The sequence below is a fragment of the Pseudophryne corroboree genome, chromosome 7 (assembly GCF_028390025.1).
Source record: "Pseudophryne corroboree isolate aPseCor3 chromosome 7, aPseCor3.hap2, whole genome shotgun sequence".
Classification (NCBI taxonomy): domain Eukaryota; kingdom Metazoa; phylum Chordata; class Amphibia; order Anura; family Myobatrachidae; genus Pseudophryne; species Pseudophryne corroboree.
Genome location: NC_086450.1, coordinates 207,121,598 through 207,139,287, shown reverse-complemented (window position 1 = coordinate 207,139,287; position 17,690 = coordinate 207,121,598). Strand labels below are relative to the sequence as shown.

Sequence of the window (17,690 nt, the reverse complement as noted above, 5' to 3'; positions counted from 1 at the left end):
CTGAGGTACCGGCACAACCACTCCTGTACTCAGGAGAGAACTGACAACTGTTTGCAAAGCTTGCGCCTTTAATGGGTCTGAAGGGAGAACCGTGGTGCAAAACTGCTGAGGAGATGTCTCTTGAAAGAGACTGCATACCCGTGAGAGACAATTTCCACCACCCATGCGTCTGAAGTGGTCTTTAACCAGACCTGGGCGAACTGTAGAAGTCGGCCTCCCAGCCGGTAGGCAGCAGGCTTGCCTTGGGCTTGGTGGTTTTGGGAGCATGAGATTGTCTCGGGTATGCCTGACCTTTTGCTTTCCCTTGAGGCCGAAAGGAATGAAAGGAGGTACCTTTTGCCTTCTGTGCAGTAGGATTAGTATTTGAGAGAAAGGCAGTCTTAGCAGCTGCTAATTCAGACACCTTCCATGACCTCAACCACAGAATATAGCGAGCCAGGACAGATGTAGTCGACGCCTTGGCTGCCAACACACCTGCCTCAGAGGACGCCTTCTGAATGTAATAGGTGGTGGTAATATGAGACAGGTATTGTCTGGCAGTGTCAGAGATATCCTTGGGCAGCTCCTCCTCTAATGACTAAAACCCACGCTTCAATACCTTTTGCAGCCCAAGAGGCAGCAATAGTGGGCCTAAGCACAGATCCTGTAAAGAATTAAATAGATTTCAGACATCCCTCCACAGGCTTATCTGTTGGTTCCTTCAACAAAGTGACAGTGGTGACAGGCAGAGTGGACTACACCACGAGGCGGGTGACGTGAGAATCCACTGGTGGTGAATTTTCCCACTTGTTACATAACTCTGCAGGAAAATGATAGCGAGCCAAGACCTGTTTAGACCGGGGGAATTTCTTCCCTGGAGTAGACCAGTGTTCCCGCCTGATGTCTACTAAATGGTTAGAATAGGGTAACAGATTTTTAACCACCTTCTGCCATTTAAACATATCAGTTTTCTTAGCCACAGTAGTGGAATCCTCATTATCAGAGATTTGTAGGATTTGCTCAATAGCAACCACTACGGCAGGGACATCAATTCGCAAGGGAGAATCCTCATCAGAAACACCTGATTCAGTGTCTGACAGGACCACTTGCTCCCCTTCCTCTTCAGATGAAACATCGGAGAGGTATGTGGATTGTGAGGAGGAAGCAGCCCGCTTAGATGACCCAGAGACACGGGAGTGACCTGGGATGGATTTTTGTCTAACCAATTACTAATTTAATTGCTGCAGCTGGTTAGATAAATTTTCCGCCCAAGACGGATTAACCAAAGGGACAATCTGTGGCTGTAGTGGCACAGGTGGTCTTATAGGGGGCGTAAGGCATTCTACCAGAGTACCCAGTAGGTTAGTGAACGCAGCCCAGGGTGGCTCCTGAGTAGGCACAGTAGCTGCGGACTGACTAGAGGATGTATGAACACGTGGTACACAGACCATCATACAAAACTTTCTGGTAAATCCTTGGAGCATACTCTGCATGCTGCAGGAGCTTCCACTGATTTACTGCCCTTTCTGTTAGACATTATATATCAATGCAACACAGAGCGACTTAGTACGATAAAGCCAGACAAAGTACAATACCTGCAAATAAATCCGGTATTATGTGACTGAGTACACACTAGAAAATACATATTGGATAAATACTGTATCACACTATATTAGCGGAACCAGTAACTCTTTCTCAACTAACGCTGTCTGTATAAAGACATGTAGGATACTTAAGTGTTTGTAAAGTCACAGCGCTGTATACAGGTGGCTTTACAAGGGAGACCTTGCCCTGCAGTCCCGGAGACCAGCCGCAGCTATGCTCAGAAGATGGCACCCAATGTCTCAGTCAGGGAGTGAGGGAGAGTGTGAGGCAGCTCCAGAGCGGGAAATCTGCGAGGAGATGGCGCCCTGGGCCAGGGGAGTGGGCTACAGGTCAAGTGCCACTTCCCTTATGCTGGACTTCCACCCCGGGTACTGTGAGCCTTATTAAATGTGGTGTCAGAACACCCGGCCTGTACTCAGGTGCCTCGTGGTCTAGTGGGGTCCCTGTTCTGTGGCAGTGTCCATGCCAGTGCCGCAACCCAACTCCCAAGGTCGGAATGCAATTTAATGGCGGGTCCCATCTGGGGACCCTCTTACCTCCTCCCCGTAGCAGCCACGCGAACCAGAAGAGCAGTGTGCGACTGTGTGCCTAAGCCGGGACACGCCTCTGCCGCAAGTACCTGGGTTCTGAGCCGCGGGAGTATATGACGCCACTTCGGAGGTGATGGAGCTGCAGCGCTGAAGTGTCACCCTGACATACAGCGCTGACAGCCCAGTTGAAGAAATCTTCTTTCAGAAAGCTTTTTCAGGGCTGCCCAGTGCAGCCCTCCTGTTAGGTGACCTGCTGCTGCAGGCACCAACTCGAAACTGAGCACTCAGTGCCTGGAGGCGGGGATATAGAAGAGGCCACCTCAATGCATCCTGGGACTGCCTAAAGCTTTAGCCTGTTGGTGCCTCTGGATTAAGATCCACTTTACACCCTGATGTTTCCCTGTGGAAACCAATGTACCCTGCTGCAGAAAAGTATTTTATATTGAATAATGTAGAATACAGGTATCCAATGGATGGACTTACAGAGTGGATCTGCAGATGATGAACGTCTAGTTAGGAAGATTAGCCTTCAGCTGCATTCAGAATGTATTGTAGTGGTAAGAGTCTCTTTTTTATTAAGACCAGTAAGAAGACTATTGCATTAATCAATGCAGGAGATGAGAGCATGGATTAGAATTTTTACAGTGTTTTGTGTAAATTATGGTCATATTTTGAATATGTTTTTTACATGCATGCAACATGATTTTGAGACAGACTGAATGTGGGGAACAAAGGACAATTCAGAGTCAAGGGTGACACCTAGGCAGCGAGCTTGTAGGGAAGGACTGTTTGTCGAGTTCTCAACAGTGATAGAGATATCAGGTTGGTAACTACTACTGGTCGGTAGAAATATATTTAATTCTGTTTTGGAAATATTAAGTTTGAGATGGCGAGATGACATCCAAGATGAAATGGTAGAAAGTCATACAGATGGTGGCAAATCTGGGGAGGATAAGTAGATTTGGGTATAACCCATGTACTGAAATATAAAAGAGCTAAATAGCTTATCAAGACATGTGGTATACAGGAATTTGAGAAAAGCAGAGGACCTAAGACTTCGCCTTGCGATACTCCAACTGATAGAGGTAGCGAAGAGTTGGTGGATACTGAAAGAGTGATTAGATGGGTAGATGAGTACCAAAAAAGGGCTGTGACCTGAAGACCTAGGGATTGTAGTGTTTGTTTGAGAAGAGAGTTTTAAACAGTGACAAAAGCAACAGAGAAATCTAGAAGAATAAGAAGTGATAGTGGCCTTTAGAGTTAGCAATGACCAAATCATTTAGTCTCTGCGGAGTGTTGGGAAAGAAAGCCTGACTGAAGTGGGTCCAATAAGTTGTGTTAAGAAAGTGTGTGAGGGGAGTGTAGACAAGTCTTTCAAGTAGCTTGGAGGGTCATGGGAGCTGAGAGATGGGACAGTAGTTTGAGAAAAAGTTAGAGTCAGAATTTTGTTTCCTCAGAATGGGAGTAATCACTGCATGCTTGAACAGTGAAGGAAGGATACCAGTAGAGAAAGAGATATTTCATATTTGAGTTAAGGTTGGGATGAGTACAGGAGACAGAGCTTTACTTATTTGTGAGGGTATAGGATCAAGAGGAGAGGTAGTCGAGTAGCCGGATGAGAAGAGCATTGACATTTCATCTTCATTTGTGGGATCAAATGAAGAGAAGGTGCCAGAGGGTTCAGGTACGGAAATGAGCAGGTCATTGGCTGAGGAAGAGCATACCATTTCTTATCAATGTAGTCCCTGAAGTAGTAAGCAAGATTTTGCTCATTGATTGTGGCTGGTGCGTTGGATGAAAGTGATTTAAATGTATTAAAAAGTAACTTGGGATTAAAGGGTTGAGCAGAAATGGGAGTTGGACATATGTTTGTTTGGCAGTGTCCAGAGCATTACTATAGGAGTGGTAAATAGTCTTATATGTGAGGAAGTCGTTTGGAGTACGTCACAGATGTCCAACTTTACGTGAGAGTTTTGTGTCTTGTTAATTTAGAGTGTCATGGTTGACCTCTAGGCCTATGTGGAGGGTGAAGGGTAGCCAGAGCCACTTCATCAAGAGCTATTTCTAGATTCTGGTTCAGGTGTGATATAGCAATATAATGAAAAAGTGAATGCAGAATTATGTGATAGCAGTTGTTGCACAGAAGTGGAAAGTTCTTGAAAATTAATTGTGTAAATATTTCTGCCACTTTGAGGAGAATTGTAGGACATTAGTTACAATGAGTCTGAAGTAATGGAGGAGGGCATGCAGGTGTTAAGATTGTGATCTGAGAGAGAGAAAGGAGTGTTAGTGAATTCAGAAATTGAGCATAGTCTGGTGAATACAAGATTAAGGCAGTGTCCCTCCTGATGAGTCGAGGAGTCAGTCCTTTGTGAGAGACCGAAAGAGGAGGTTAGAGAGGGTAGTTTGGAGGCATGAGAAGCAGATTTCAAACTATCAATTGCAATATTGAAATCACACATGATGATGGTGGAGATGTCAGAGGATAGGAAGTGAGAGAGTCAGCCAGATAAATCTTCCAGAAATTGTTTGGGTTGCCCTGGTAGTGATAGCTGCAATATGTACAGAGGATGGAGTGTAAATTCTAATAGAATTAATTTCAAATTATGTGAATGTGCATTATGGAACCTGTGGTAGAACTGTGTATGTGAAGGATTGGGATAGTATTCTTCCAATCCTACCTTCTTTATTGTTGCCTGGCCAGGAGGTGTATGTGAAGTGGAGGTACTGTGTGACAGTGCTGCAGAGGATGATGTGTCTGATTGTATGAGCCATGTTTCTGTTATAGCCAGCAGGTTGAAGTTGCTAGCTATGAAGAGGTCATGGATGGATGTTAATTTATTACAAACAGAGTGTGAATTCCATAAGGCACATTTTAGTGATTTGGAGGGTGATGAGAGACATGTGATGTTTATGAGGTTTAATGGATTTCTATACTGCAGCGAATAAGGTGAATGTGAGTGGAGCAAGTTTGTTGGGGCCTGGATTTGGTGAAATGTCACCAGCTAATAAAAGAAGGACAGAGAGCTAAATAGTTGTAAGAGGTTTGGAAATTTTTGTGGCAAGACGTTGTGAGTGTTATTGTCAATGCATAAAGATAATATATAAAAAAAATGATTGAACAAATGCGCTGCCTGGGTATAAATGCAGCCAACTTATCAACACAGGAACCTTCACAAAAATTCCAAAGGCAATAACATAGACAGAAAGGTTTAAAGTGGGCGCAAAAAAAATACAAATAACCTTACATAAGTGTCCTTAGGAAGTTGATAGACTTAACTCCTGATTTGGCACGTTCTGTGTTCTAAAGTCCCATGTCCGCATACACTCAATGATGTAACATAATTCTTTATCTCGGTAAAGAAGAAGAAATCATGGTGCAGATCAATTTCACAGGGACAATGTATTTTATTAACACAGAACACTCACAATATTTACAAAAAAACAAGCATGTAACCACTCAAAGTGGATGGAAAGGGGTGTTGGCATCTATCGTCAAGTTACCCTCCCAAGATGGTACCAAGCGCAGCACTGGAGGTTCCGGACACCACAACAGCGCAGACTAATTTTGAAGTCCGAGGTCAGTCCGCCCACGATCCAGAGAACGATCTGAGGAAGTACCGGAGTGTTCGAAATGCGTAAAGCAGGTGGTGATCGTTCTCTGGATCGTGGGTGGACTGACCTCGGACTTCAAAATTACTCTGCGGGTAACTTGATGACGATAGATGCCAGCACCCCTTTCCATCCACTTTGAGTGGTTACATGCTTATTTTTTGTAAATATTGCGAGTGTTCTGTGTTAATAAAATACATTGTCCCTGTGAAATTGATCTGCACCATGATTTCTTCTTCTTTACCGAGATAAAGAATTATGTTACATCATTGAGTGTATGCGGATATGGGACTTTACAACACAGAACGTGCCAAATCAGGAGTTAATTCTATCAACTTCCTAAGGACACTTGTCACAATCCTGACTGTAGGTTTCATATTTGGTGACTTACCCCTGCCATCTGTCCCGGATCCTGTGTCTTTTACTTACTGAGTTAAACAGCTTGTCAGCATTATGAGTTTTCCTGAGTTCCCTGAAAGGTAATAGTTAATTAGCTCCACCTGTGGTGATCTCCTGTGTGAGGCTGAATTCAGTAATCTGAAGTTCAGGCTTCAGTGTTCTCTCGGCCTACTAGGCCTCATTCTACATCACAGCCTAGTCTAGAGTAGTCACATGACAGTGACTGTTCACCTGAACCAGAGTTGTCCAATCCTCTGCCAGTCTGAGACTCTCTGCATCACCTAATCCTGCTCTCCAATCACCAAGGAAGTATAAGTTGGGAGACTGAGTTAGAATCTGGGCCAGTTCCTTGTGTCACACACAGCTATGTGTGGGCCTTAAAGCTGAGCTCCCTAAAGTTGTGATCTCCAGAGCTCCCGTATCCCTGTTACCTCCGTGCCTCAGTACCTCCGTGCCTCAGTACCTCCGTGCCTCAGTACCTCCGTGCCTCTGCACCTCCATGCCTCAGTACCTCCGTGCCTCAGTACCTCCGTGCCTCAGTACCTCCGTGTCTCAGTACCTCCATGCCTCAGTACCTCCGTGCCTCTGCACCTCCGTGCCTCAGCATCTCCGTTCCTCTGCATCTCTGTGCCTCTGCACCTCCGTGCCTCCAGTACCTCCGTGCTTTCAGCACCCCGTGCCTCAGCACCTTCGTGCCTCCAGTACCTCCGTGCCTCAGCACCTCCGTGCTTCCAGCATCTCCGTGCTTCCAGCATCTCCGTGACTCAGCACCTCGTGCCTCCAGTACCTCCGTGCTTTCAGCACCCCGTGCCTTAGCACCTCGTGCCTCCAGCACCCCTGTGCCTCCAGCACCTCGTGCCTCTAGCACCTCGTGCCTCAGCACCTCCGTGCCTCAGCACCTCCGTACTTCCAGCACCCCAGTGTCTCTACGCACCCCAGTGTCTCTACGCACCCCAGTGTCTATTCGCACCCCAGTACCTCCAAGCACCTCAGTGCGTCCAAGCACTTTCGTGCCTCCTAGTACCTCAGTGTCTCCAAGCGCCTCCGCGCCTCCTAGCACCTTAGTGTCTCCAAGCATCTCAGTGTCTCCAAGCACCCAGTGCACTTTAGCGCAGTTGTACCTGGTATCTTCACTGATTCATCAGCGCCTTTCCAGTTCTGTCTTTCAGGAGACCTTCAGCGTCCACACGTGCCTCCTGTCTGCTGACCTAATCCTGCATGAGGAGAACCTAGATTCGGCCATCTCTGCTGCGGTTCCTCTTCCCAGTCACCGGAAGAAACCCCGAGTCCACAACACTCCCAAACCAGGTCAGTGGTAGTATTCATATAATCCTCCAGTCGCCCGCACAGACTTCACTAACACCGGGTTCACAAAACCTCAGTCATGACAGTAGGAACTGGCCACATGGACCCGGCTGAAAGTGTTTGTCTGACGCAGGACCTCCTAAGCAATATTGCAGGACGCTTGGAAGGTCTGGAGTCGACTCAGCATCAGTTAGCACAGTGTCTGCAGCGAAATTCTTTCTCCAGAGATTCTCTGACCCTCTGCACTAAGACTCCTGACCAACTGCAGATTTTCTTCCAGATGTTATTACAGTTACAAGAACTTTTGTCTAATATTCTTTCTGTGATGCCTGATCTCTTCAGGAATACTACCAACGTTGTTGATCCTGTTTTGTCCCATCCAGTTAATAGAGTCTCTTCCTCTGTGCAAGGAAAAGTTGTTCATCAGAGCTATCCACGTCCCAAACTCTCTGAAGCTGAACGCCAGCGGCGTAGGGAGCTACACCTCTGTCTTTACTGTGGAAATTCCGGTAATTTTGTTAAAGATTGCATTCTTCGTAAGCCAGGGAATGGTGACAAATCTCAGTTTCACAGTGCTCATGTCTACAAGTCATCCACAGTAGCCGATCCTGCTACTGCTGACAGGGGTATCAAGATGGCTACTCTGAAAGAGACTCAAATTTATGACTGGGGTCCGGTGATTAAAAGACCTTATTCCAAGTTGGGTGTCCAGAGAAGAATATTCAAGCCATTTAGAGTCACAGAGGAGTCCGTGTCTTCAGCCCAAGGAGGGGCATCCGTGTCTTCAGCCCAAGGAGGGGCATCCGTGTCTTCAGCCCAAGGAGGGGCATCCGTGTCTTCAGCCCAAGGAGGGGCTTCCGTGTCTTCAGCCCAAGGAGTGGCGTCCGTGTCTTCAGCCCAAGGAGTGGCGTCCGTGTCTTCAGCCCAAGGAGTGGCGTCCGTGTCTTCAGCCCAAGGAGTGGCGTCCGTGTCTTCAGCCCAAGGAGTGGCGTCCGTGTCTTCAGCCCAAGGAGGGGCGTCCGTGTCTTCAGCCCAAGGAGGGGCGTCCGTGTCTTCAGCCCAAGGAGGGGCATCCGTGTCTTCAGCCCCAGTGAGGGGTTCAGAGCATCCAGCCCCAGTGAGGGGTTCAGAGGGTCCAGCCCCAGAGAGTCTACAGAGCGCTGCCCAGCCAGAGAGACTACAGAGCGCTGCCCAGCCAGAGAGACTACAGAGCGCTGCCCAGCCAGAGAGACTACTATCCGGTCCAGCGATACTCCAGGCCCTGCCTGGTCAGTCCGTCCCGGTTCCAGCCGGTCCAGCAATACTCCAGGCCCAGCCTGGTCAGTCCGTCCCGGTTCCAGCCGGTCCAGCAATACTCCAGGCCCAGCCTGGTCAGTCCGTCCCGGTTCTAGCCGGTCCAGCAATACTTCAGGCTCTGCCTGGTCAGTTCGTCCCGGTTCCAGCCGGTCCAGCAATACTCCAGGTCCAGCCTGGTCAGTCTCCTTTGGCTCCAGCCAATTCAAGTATCCTCGGATCCAATCCAGTACTACTCGTCCAGCCAAAGATTTCTCCAGTTCCAGCCTCTAAGTTTTCGTCTGATGGTTTACCACCTATTTACTTGGATGGAGATTTATTGCAATATGCCGCTCTGGTTGAACAATTTCTCTCTCTGATGGAGTCTGATCCTTCAGGTACAGTAACTCCTTCCAACGTTACTCGATATCTGTTCCTGGCATTCAGAGGAAGAGCTTTGGAGTGGGCCAACATGCTCTTTGAGAGTAATGATCCTGTGTTCCATGACTTACAGACTTTTAGTAACGCTGTAGTTAAAGAATTTAGTCCTAAACCTTTGGAATCTGCATCAACGAAGGTCCTAAATTCTTCTGTATGAATTTCTCAAGTTCCTCTAAGATTCAAGATGGGTGTCCGGAGTCCACCCTTGAAGAGGGGGATACTGTCACAATCCTGACTGTAGGTTTCATATTTGGTGACTTACCCCTGCCATCTGTCCCGGATCCTGTGTCTTTTACTCACTGAGTTAAACAGCTTGTCAGCATTATGAGTTTTCCTGAGTTCCCTGAAAGGTAATAGTTAATTAGCTCCACCTGTGGTGATCTCCTGTGTGAGGCTGAATTCAGTAATCTGAAGTTCAGGCTTCAGTGTTCTCTCGGCCTACTAGGCCTCATTCTACATCACAGCCTAGTCTAGAGTAGTCACATGACAGTGACTGTTCACCTGAACCAGAGTTGTCCAATCCTCTGCCAGTCTGAGACTCTCTGCATCACCTAATCCTGCTCTCCAATCACCAAGGACCAGGAAGTATAAGTTGGGAGACTGAGTTAGAATCTGGGCCAGTTCCTTGTGTCACACACAGCTATGTGTGGGCCTTAAAGCTGAGCTCCCTAAAGTTGTGATCTCCAGAGCTCCCGTATCCCTTTACCTCCGTGCCTCAGTACCTCAATGCCTCAGTACCTCCGTGCCTCAGTACCTCCGTGCCTCCAGCACCCCCGTGCCTCTGCACCCCCGTGCCTCTGCACCTCCGTGCCTCTGCACCTCCGTGCCTCAGTACCTCCGTGCCTCAGTACCTCCATGCCTCAGTACCTCAGTGCCTCCGGCACCCCCGTGCCTCTGCACCTCCGTGCCTCTGCACCTCCGTACCTCTGCACCTCCGTGCCTCAGCATCTCCGTGCCTCTGCACCTCCGTGCCTCCAGTACCTCCGTGCTTTCAGCACCCCATGCCTCAGCACCTTCGTGCCTCCAGTACCTCCATGCCTCAGCACCTCCGTGCTTCCAGCATCTCCGTGCTTCCAGCATCTCCGTGCTTCTAGCATCTCCGTGACTCAGCACCTCGTGCCTCCATTACCTCCGTGCTTTCAGCACCCCGTGCCTCAGCACCTCCGTGCCTCCAGCACCCCTGTGCCTCCAGCACCCCTGTGCCTCCAGCACCTCGTGCCTCCAGCACCTCGTGCCTCAGCACCTCCGTGCCTCAGCACCTCCGTACTTCCAGCACCCCAGTGTCTCTACGCACCCCAGTGTCTCTACGCACCCCAGTGTCTATTCGCACCCCAGTACCTCCAAGCACCTCAGTGCGATTCAAGCACTTTCGTGCCTCCTAGTACCTCAGTGTCTCCAAGCGCCTCCGCCCCTCCTAGCACCTTAGTGTCTCCAAGCATCTCAGTGTCTCCAAGCACCCAGTGCACTTTAGCGCAGTTGTACCTGGTATCTTCACTGATTCATCAGCGCCTTTCCAGTTCTGTCTTTCAGGAGACCTTCAGCGTCCACACGTGCCTCCTGTCTGCTGACCTAATCCTGCATGAGGAGAACCTAGATTCGGCCATCTCTGCTGCGGTTCCTCTTCCCAGTCACCGGAAGAAACCCCGAGTCCACAACACTCCCAAACCAGGTCAGTGGTAGTATTCATATAATCCTCCAGTCACCCGCACAGACTTCACTAACACCGGGTTCACAAAACCTCAGTCATGACAACACTTATGTAAGGTTATTTGTATGTTTTTTTTGCGCCAACTTTAAACCTTTCTGTCTATGTTAATGCATAAAGATAAGTAAAAGCTCATGAGTGTTAATAATTGGGGAGGATAATTGAAACAGAAATGTGTACAGATGGGTGAGTTGCAGGGAGAATGAAGGATATAATTGCTATGAAGAAAATACCATGGAGTGTAATGAGGAAAAGCAATTTGTGGTATACGGCTTGTCTGAAATAAAACTAAAGTTAGAGCATAATGAAGTTGCAATTATTAAAGTTAAATGCTTAAATACTTGATTACTGGTGTTGTTCAGCAGTTCATTTTCAAACACTTAGTGTTATGAACAATTTGTGTATATGAAAGCACATTGACCAGCACAACTGACCCTAGATTGCATCTAAAGGAATACTATGGCTATGTAATACATGACACAAGTGAGCCAAATGTTTAGCTGATGAAAGGTGATAAATACATTACTTACATCATAAGAGTCGACATTGTGGTGTCAACATTATATATGCGGAGGCATTGTGCACGCGCGCCATTGTCTGGCGACGATAGTCACCGGGCAATGACGCCGCCAGCGACAAATGTGATCACAGCGGCGATCGCAAGAAGATGGACAGGCAGGAGGCGTTCAGGGGCAGATACTCACTGTTTCCAGCCGTTTTCGGGAAGTGGTAAGAAAAACTCAGGAGTGTCCAGGCGAACGGAGGGCCTATGTCTGACATCAGGACCGGGACCTTCTTCGCTGGAGCTGACGCACAGGGTTAGTAACTCATACCCTGGTCTTGTTTTGTGTGAAACTTTTTTTTAGCACAGCAGGGCTGCACAAGCGTTCGCAGCCCTGCTATGCTAAAATACACTCCCCCATAGGCGGAGAATAGTTGATCGCACCAGCAAGTTGCTTGGCGTGATCAACTCGTAATGAGGGCCTAAGAGGGTCAGTTACCTTGGGAGCAGAACTAACAACATGGGTTCTTGGTTAATTTCTATGGAATCTAAACCAACATTTGCCCTCCTGCCAATAAAAGTGGGCAGTCCGGACACATACCTGAAGTAGCAATGTAGTAGCCATGTTGTCTGCAGATTATGTCCATTCTTATGGTTGACCAAGCATATGTATTGGCTAGACCAGTGATTTTCAACCTTTGTTTACTCGCAGCACACTGAACAATATTTTAAAATTGCCAAGGCACACCATCAGATCCCCACAGAAAAAAAACAAAAAACACACATTGGCCCTCACAGTAAAAAAAAAACCACGCATGCACTGGCCTACACAGAAAAAACAATCACATTGCTCCCCACATAAATCATGTTGGTTTCTACATAAATCCTATTGCTCCCCACATAAATCAATCACATTGCTCCCCAACATAAATCCAATTGTTCACCACAGGAGAAATAAATTAACAAATATTAGCCCCTACCGGTCAGCTGTCCTCCTCCCTGTCCCTCAGTGGCGGGGGTTGTTTATAGTGGAGTGTTGCAAATACTGAGCAGCGGGCGGTCGGGCAGGTGTGGATGTGGGTGGGCAAGGAAAGCTGTGGGCGCAGGCAGTAACTAGAAGATGTGTATGAAGGCGGGTGGGCTCTCTGGGTGGTGAGACGCGTCGGCCGTGACCTATGATATCACACCGCCGCGTCTTCAAGGTATAGGTCACGGCCGGAGCACGACTGATCCTCTAAGAAGAGCCTGGGCCAACAGTTCACTCTGAAGGTGCAGTAAGCTGCTTTGGCTCCGCGGCACACCTTGCAACTGGTCGCGGCACACTAGTGTGCCACGGCACACTGGTTGAAAAAGCCTGGGCTAGACATACCCCCTCTGGCATGGGCCCCTACCACTGCAGTCTCCCAGTGGGCCCTTCATGCCCCGGTCTGGCACTGTCTGCCCCACCTGCAGTGCAACATGATTATGCCCCGTTGCTTGCTTTTTTTTGCTTTTCTTACAAACATGGACCTCAGTCACAACTTCAAAGTGATAATTTTCAGGTCCTGGGTTTGGTGGAGCTATCATTTTCTTATCACCATTTGTTAGAATATTGGTTGTATAATAGATTTTAACGTTTTAAAATAGTTTAAAAAAAAAATAGTTTGAAAGGAAACTTAGCTGTTGAGCAAGGATGCATGTTGCACACAGGGCCTGATTCATGTTTGTAAAAGCATGAAAAGCTAAAAAGCAAGCAACTGGACAAAACAATGATCTACTGCAGGTGGGGCAGATGTAACATGTGCAGAGTGAGATTTAGGTGGGTTACATTTCGTCTGTACAAGGTAAATACTGGCTGCTTTTGTATGTAGCCCACAAACATGGGACAGCTTTATTTTTACACTGCAACATAGATTTCAGTTTGAACACACCCCATCCAAATCTTATGGGCCCTACACACTTTGCGATCCGCCGCCGAGCTGCCCGACGGTGGATACGGCCGACGGGCGAGCCAACAGCGCGGGGGGGCAGTGATGGGGGGGAGTGAAGTTTCTTCACTCCCCTGTCACACGGCTCCATAGCAGTGCAGGCAAATATGGACGATCTCGTCCATATTGGCCTGTATGCACAAGCGACGGGGCACCAACGATAAACGAATGCGGGGCCGTGCATCGTTCATCGCTGGTGCCTCCACACTGAAAGATATGAACGGTGTCTCGTTCATTAATGTACGAGATTGTTCATATCTTTCAGTATTATTGCCCAGTGTTAGGGCCCATAAATCTCTCTTCACATGTTACTTTTGCCTCACCTGCAGTGCAACATCGTTTGCCCAATTGTTTGCTTTTTTTTTTTGCTTTATTTACAAATATGAATCAGGCACAAAATATGGTCTCTCTGAATCACCGAATACTATATTACCCTATCATGTAATTTTTACTGAATTTGCAGTTCTTATTAGGTTTTTCTAGTTACTGATCATGGATAAACATTAATTAAAAATCTCAAAAATGCATAGAAAAAAAAATTGCACCTATTAAGCAGAGAAAGATAAATCTTATTGTATAAAATGTGATAGTTTTTTTAAACCTTCTTTATGATGTTATTATAAGTGTTCTAGTTCAAAGTTTGTGTTGAAAACTTTTTAAAACACTAAACATTGCATCCACTCAAACACATCTGAACCTGAGGTTACCTTTCATATTTGGGTACCAAGGATGCCACAGAATGTAGCATATTTACCTGCGAGTGTGAGCTGCCATTGGAGCAGCTTTGAATCGCCAGCTATGGCACCACATCTCGCACCCCTCATCATCCGCTCTCAGCCATAATTCACATAGTTTAGTGCGAGTGCAGGCTGCCGTAAAGTGCAACTACTGGGCTAACTAGCACCCGCGAATGTAATGTGGATAATTGGATTGACCCCTTTCAGTGAGAAATACAGTATTATAGATATGTACTAGTGGTAGAATGATATACTGACACAATGTTATGGTTATGGTCAATTGTTCCCAAAGAGTAACAATCAGTTCAGGATCGGACCAGGGATAACAATTTCCAAACTATTTGGGATTTTTAAGCGGGATTTGGTAAAACCGGGAACTGTCCAGACCTCGAAACAGCTCCATGCTGCAACCTCTTCCACTCTGGAGCTCGTAATGTGCATCCCCATCTGTGAGTTGTCTCGTCTTGGGGGTTGTCTGTGACGTAAATATCTACTTGTTGGGGGTTGTCTGTGACAGCTGTGGAGGGAGATATCATACCCTCCAAATGTACTTTTTTGGCAAGTACAGTACCTTTTTTTTATGGTCTGTTCCGATTTTTGTCTATCCAAACTTCCATTGAAAGTATAGGAAAAGGGGTGTGCCCAATACCCCCTTTCCTAATTTGTACCGATTTTTATGTGTCAAATGTTGGAGGGTATGAGATATTACAGCCTCTCTGTATGGTCCGGTGATGTAGTAAAATCCGTGATTGTCCAAACCATAGAGAGAGGTTGTAATGTCGCCCTCCCCATGTCCCTGGTGACAGCTGTCACAGGCACCAGCCGTACAGGACACGCCTAGGAGGGAGACGCTCACTACAAGCTCCAGAATGGCAGAGTTTGCCACAGGGCGCTGATTCGGTTCGGTGTTCCGGCTTTTACTCAATCAATATTTAAGCGTCCCATTTTTGTATTAAACAGAACACATAATGACCTTGCAACAATCCTCCGAAAAAAGAAAAAAAAAAATTCTGGAAGAATATGACAAATACCTTAAGAAAAAAGTCCCTAAGTGACGCGAGGCTGAAGTTAGCTTCTTATTCACTTCTTATTCAAGCTCCAGCTTCTTATTCACTTCTTATTCAAGCTCCAGCTTCTTATTCACTTCTTATTCGAGCTCCAGCTTCTTATTCAGATCATTCAGTTTTGCAAGGGTTAATGAGTCTTGGGCAACAAATTTGACACCTGAAATTCACAGAGTAGGGTCCCTTTCATATGACCCATATGTATTTTCGCTTGCCCAACATTGGTTTGGGCATGAAATACGCTTGCAAAGTGGGCACATACACTATAATTTACCATTTTGAATAAGTAGATGTAGTTTTGCAAGGGTTAACGAGTCTTGGACAACAACTTTGACACCTGAAATCAACTGAGTCGGTCACTTGCATATGACCCACATATATTTTACCTTGCCTAACACTGGTTTGGGCATGAAATATGCTGGAAAAGTGGGCACATACACCATATTATGATTTACTATTTTGAATAAGTAGCTGTAGTTTTGCAAGGGTTAACGAGTCTCGGGCAACAAATTTGACACCCGAAATCAACTGAGTCGGGTCACTTGCATATGGCCCACATGGATTTTGCCTTGCCCAACACTGGTTTGGGCATGAAATACGCTGGCAAAGTAGGCACCTTAACACTATCATTTTCTATTATGAATAAGTAGTTGTAGTTTTGCAAGGGTTAACGAGTCTCGGGCAACAAATTTGACACCTGAAATCAACAGAGTGGGCTCACTTGCATATGACCCACATGTATTTTTATACTACCGGTATCTGGTCAATGGTTGACAGTGTCTAGGTCCACGCACCAAAAGGTCAACATAGTTTATGTCAACATTGACAAAAAATCGACACAAGCAAATGGTTGACATTAAAAAGGTTGACACAGGAAAGGGTCAACATGTGTTTTTCATGTCTTTTTTAACCAACTTGTTCTTACTTTATGATCCACGTGGATATAGAGTGAGAATCCAACAGTGTGCCAGAAGCATGGCAAGTTTAGCAGGCCACGCGAGGGTAGGCTTTGCACTAATTGGGGTCCATGTTGACAGTTGTCAACATGGACACCAAAAAACTAACTTTGTCATGGTGACCTTTTTACCCTGTTGACTTTTTGCATGTTGACCCTTTGCATGTCAACGTTTTTACCCTGATGACCTTTTGACCCTGTCGACCTATTGCCACCACTCTTTCTTCGAGGTGCGTGACGTAACTGGTGTTGTGCGTGTACCTCATTTCAGGTGGGCAGCGTGGGCTTCTTATCGTAATATCGGGCACGTTAGTACTAGCTATAGGCAGCCATGTACAAAAGCCGTGACCAGATGTCACACTAAGGGGGGGCGGCTTCCACAGATGGCAAGCGGCCCGGCACCCCGGGTGGCCCACCAGGGAACTTCACAACGTAGGTAATGGACAATCAGAAACTACATACAACACATATATTACATGCATGATAACATGAATGTATATACAGTGCCTTGGTATTCACCCCCCTTCGCATTTTTCATGTTTTGTTGCCTCACAACCTGGACTTAAAATGGATTGTTTGCATCATTTCATTCACAGAACATGCAAAGGGGAAGGAGAAAAGAAGACTCTTTTGTGGGCGCACTCTTATTATTCTTGAAGTCTCAAATGAAACAATGATTATTATAAAAATATAACTTTATTAACAATATCAATAAAATAATTAATTAGTAGTTGGATATACAAACAAAAAAGAAGAAAGAAAACAAAAAGAAACAGGAACGAATGATATTGGCATAAATGCTTGATGAGCGTTCCAGTACTGTCCGGGTTTCAGACACAGATTTGCCACAGCTAACTGCCTGAAAATATAATCCTGAACTAATGCAAGTCGATCGGTTACTGCTCCTCAATGATGATAATGGTTATAATAACTGGCCACTTGTATTTAAGAAAGAGAATAGAAAAGACTGAATAGATGAGATGAATCTGCTGTCAGTGTTAGACGCTGAGCATGGTCGTCCCAATCTTCTACTGAACTGAGTATTCCTCAATAGTCTCCCACTTGAGTACTAACTCAGCCCAACACTGCTTAGCTTCCAAGATCGGAAGGATTCGAGCGTTGCCAGTGTGGTATGAAAGTAGAAAGTATATCCAATGTTGGTGGGCTCTGGAATCACTGATGAGAGTTCACGAAAATTATAGTAAGAATAGGGTAGCTGATAGATGGGAGAAGAAAATAGGGGATCTGCTGCCAATGTTAGACAGGGACGGATATCCCTGAATCAATGGTGAGAGTCCTGAAAATAGGAAAATATGGGAAAGAAATAGTAGAGATATGAAGGGAATAAATTTGAACTCAACTGCTCTAATTAGCAACCTGTAGTGGGTTAAGGCTGAACACTAGAACATTAGTAAAATGAGTGAAAAATTTCTTGGTAATTACACCTGAAAAGGTCGTCAGAATAAATACTTCATATTTGAACAAATGTAGTAGAGATATGAAGAGAGTAAATTTGAGCTAAATTGCTCTAACTAGTAACCTGTAATAAGTTAAGGCTGAACACTAGAACATTAGTGAGGTGAGTGAAAACTTTCCTGGTAATTACACCTAAAAAGG

General features: G+C 46.2%; 1 pseudogene; it reads right to left on the bottom strand.

Moving 5' to 3' along the window:
* Positions 1-17,098: 17,098 nt before the first annotated feature.
* Positions 17,099-17,217, bottom strand: LOC134946249 (5S ribosomal RNA; annotated as a pseudogene).
* Positions 17,218-17,690: the final 473 nt, after the last annotated feature.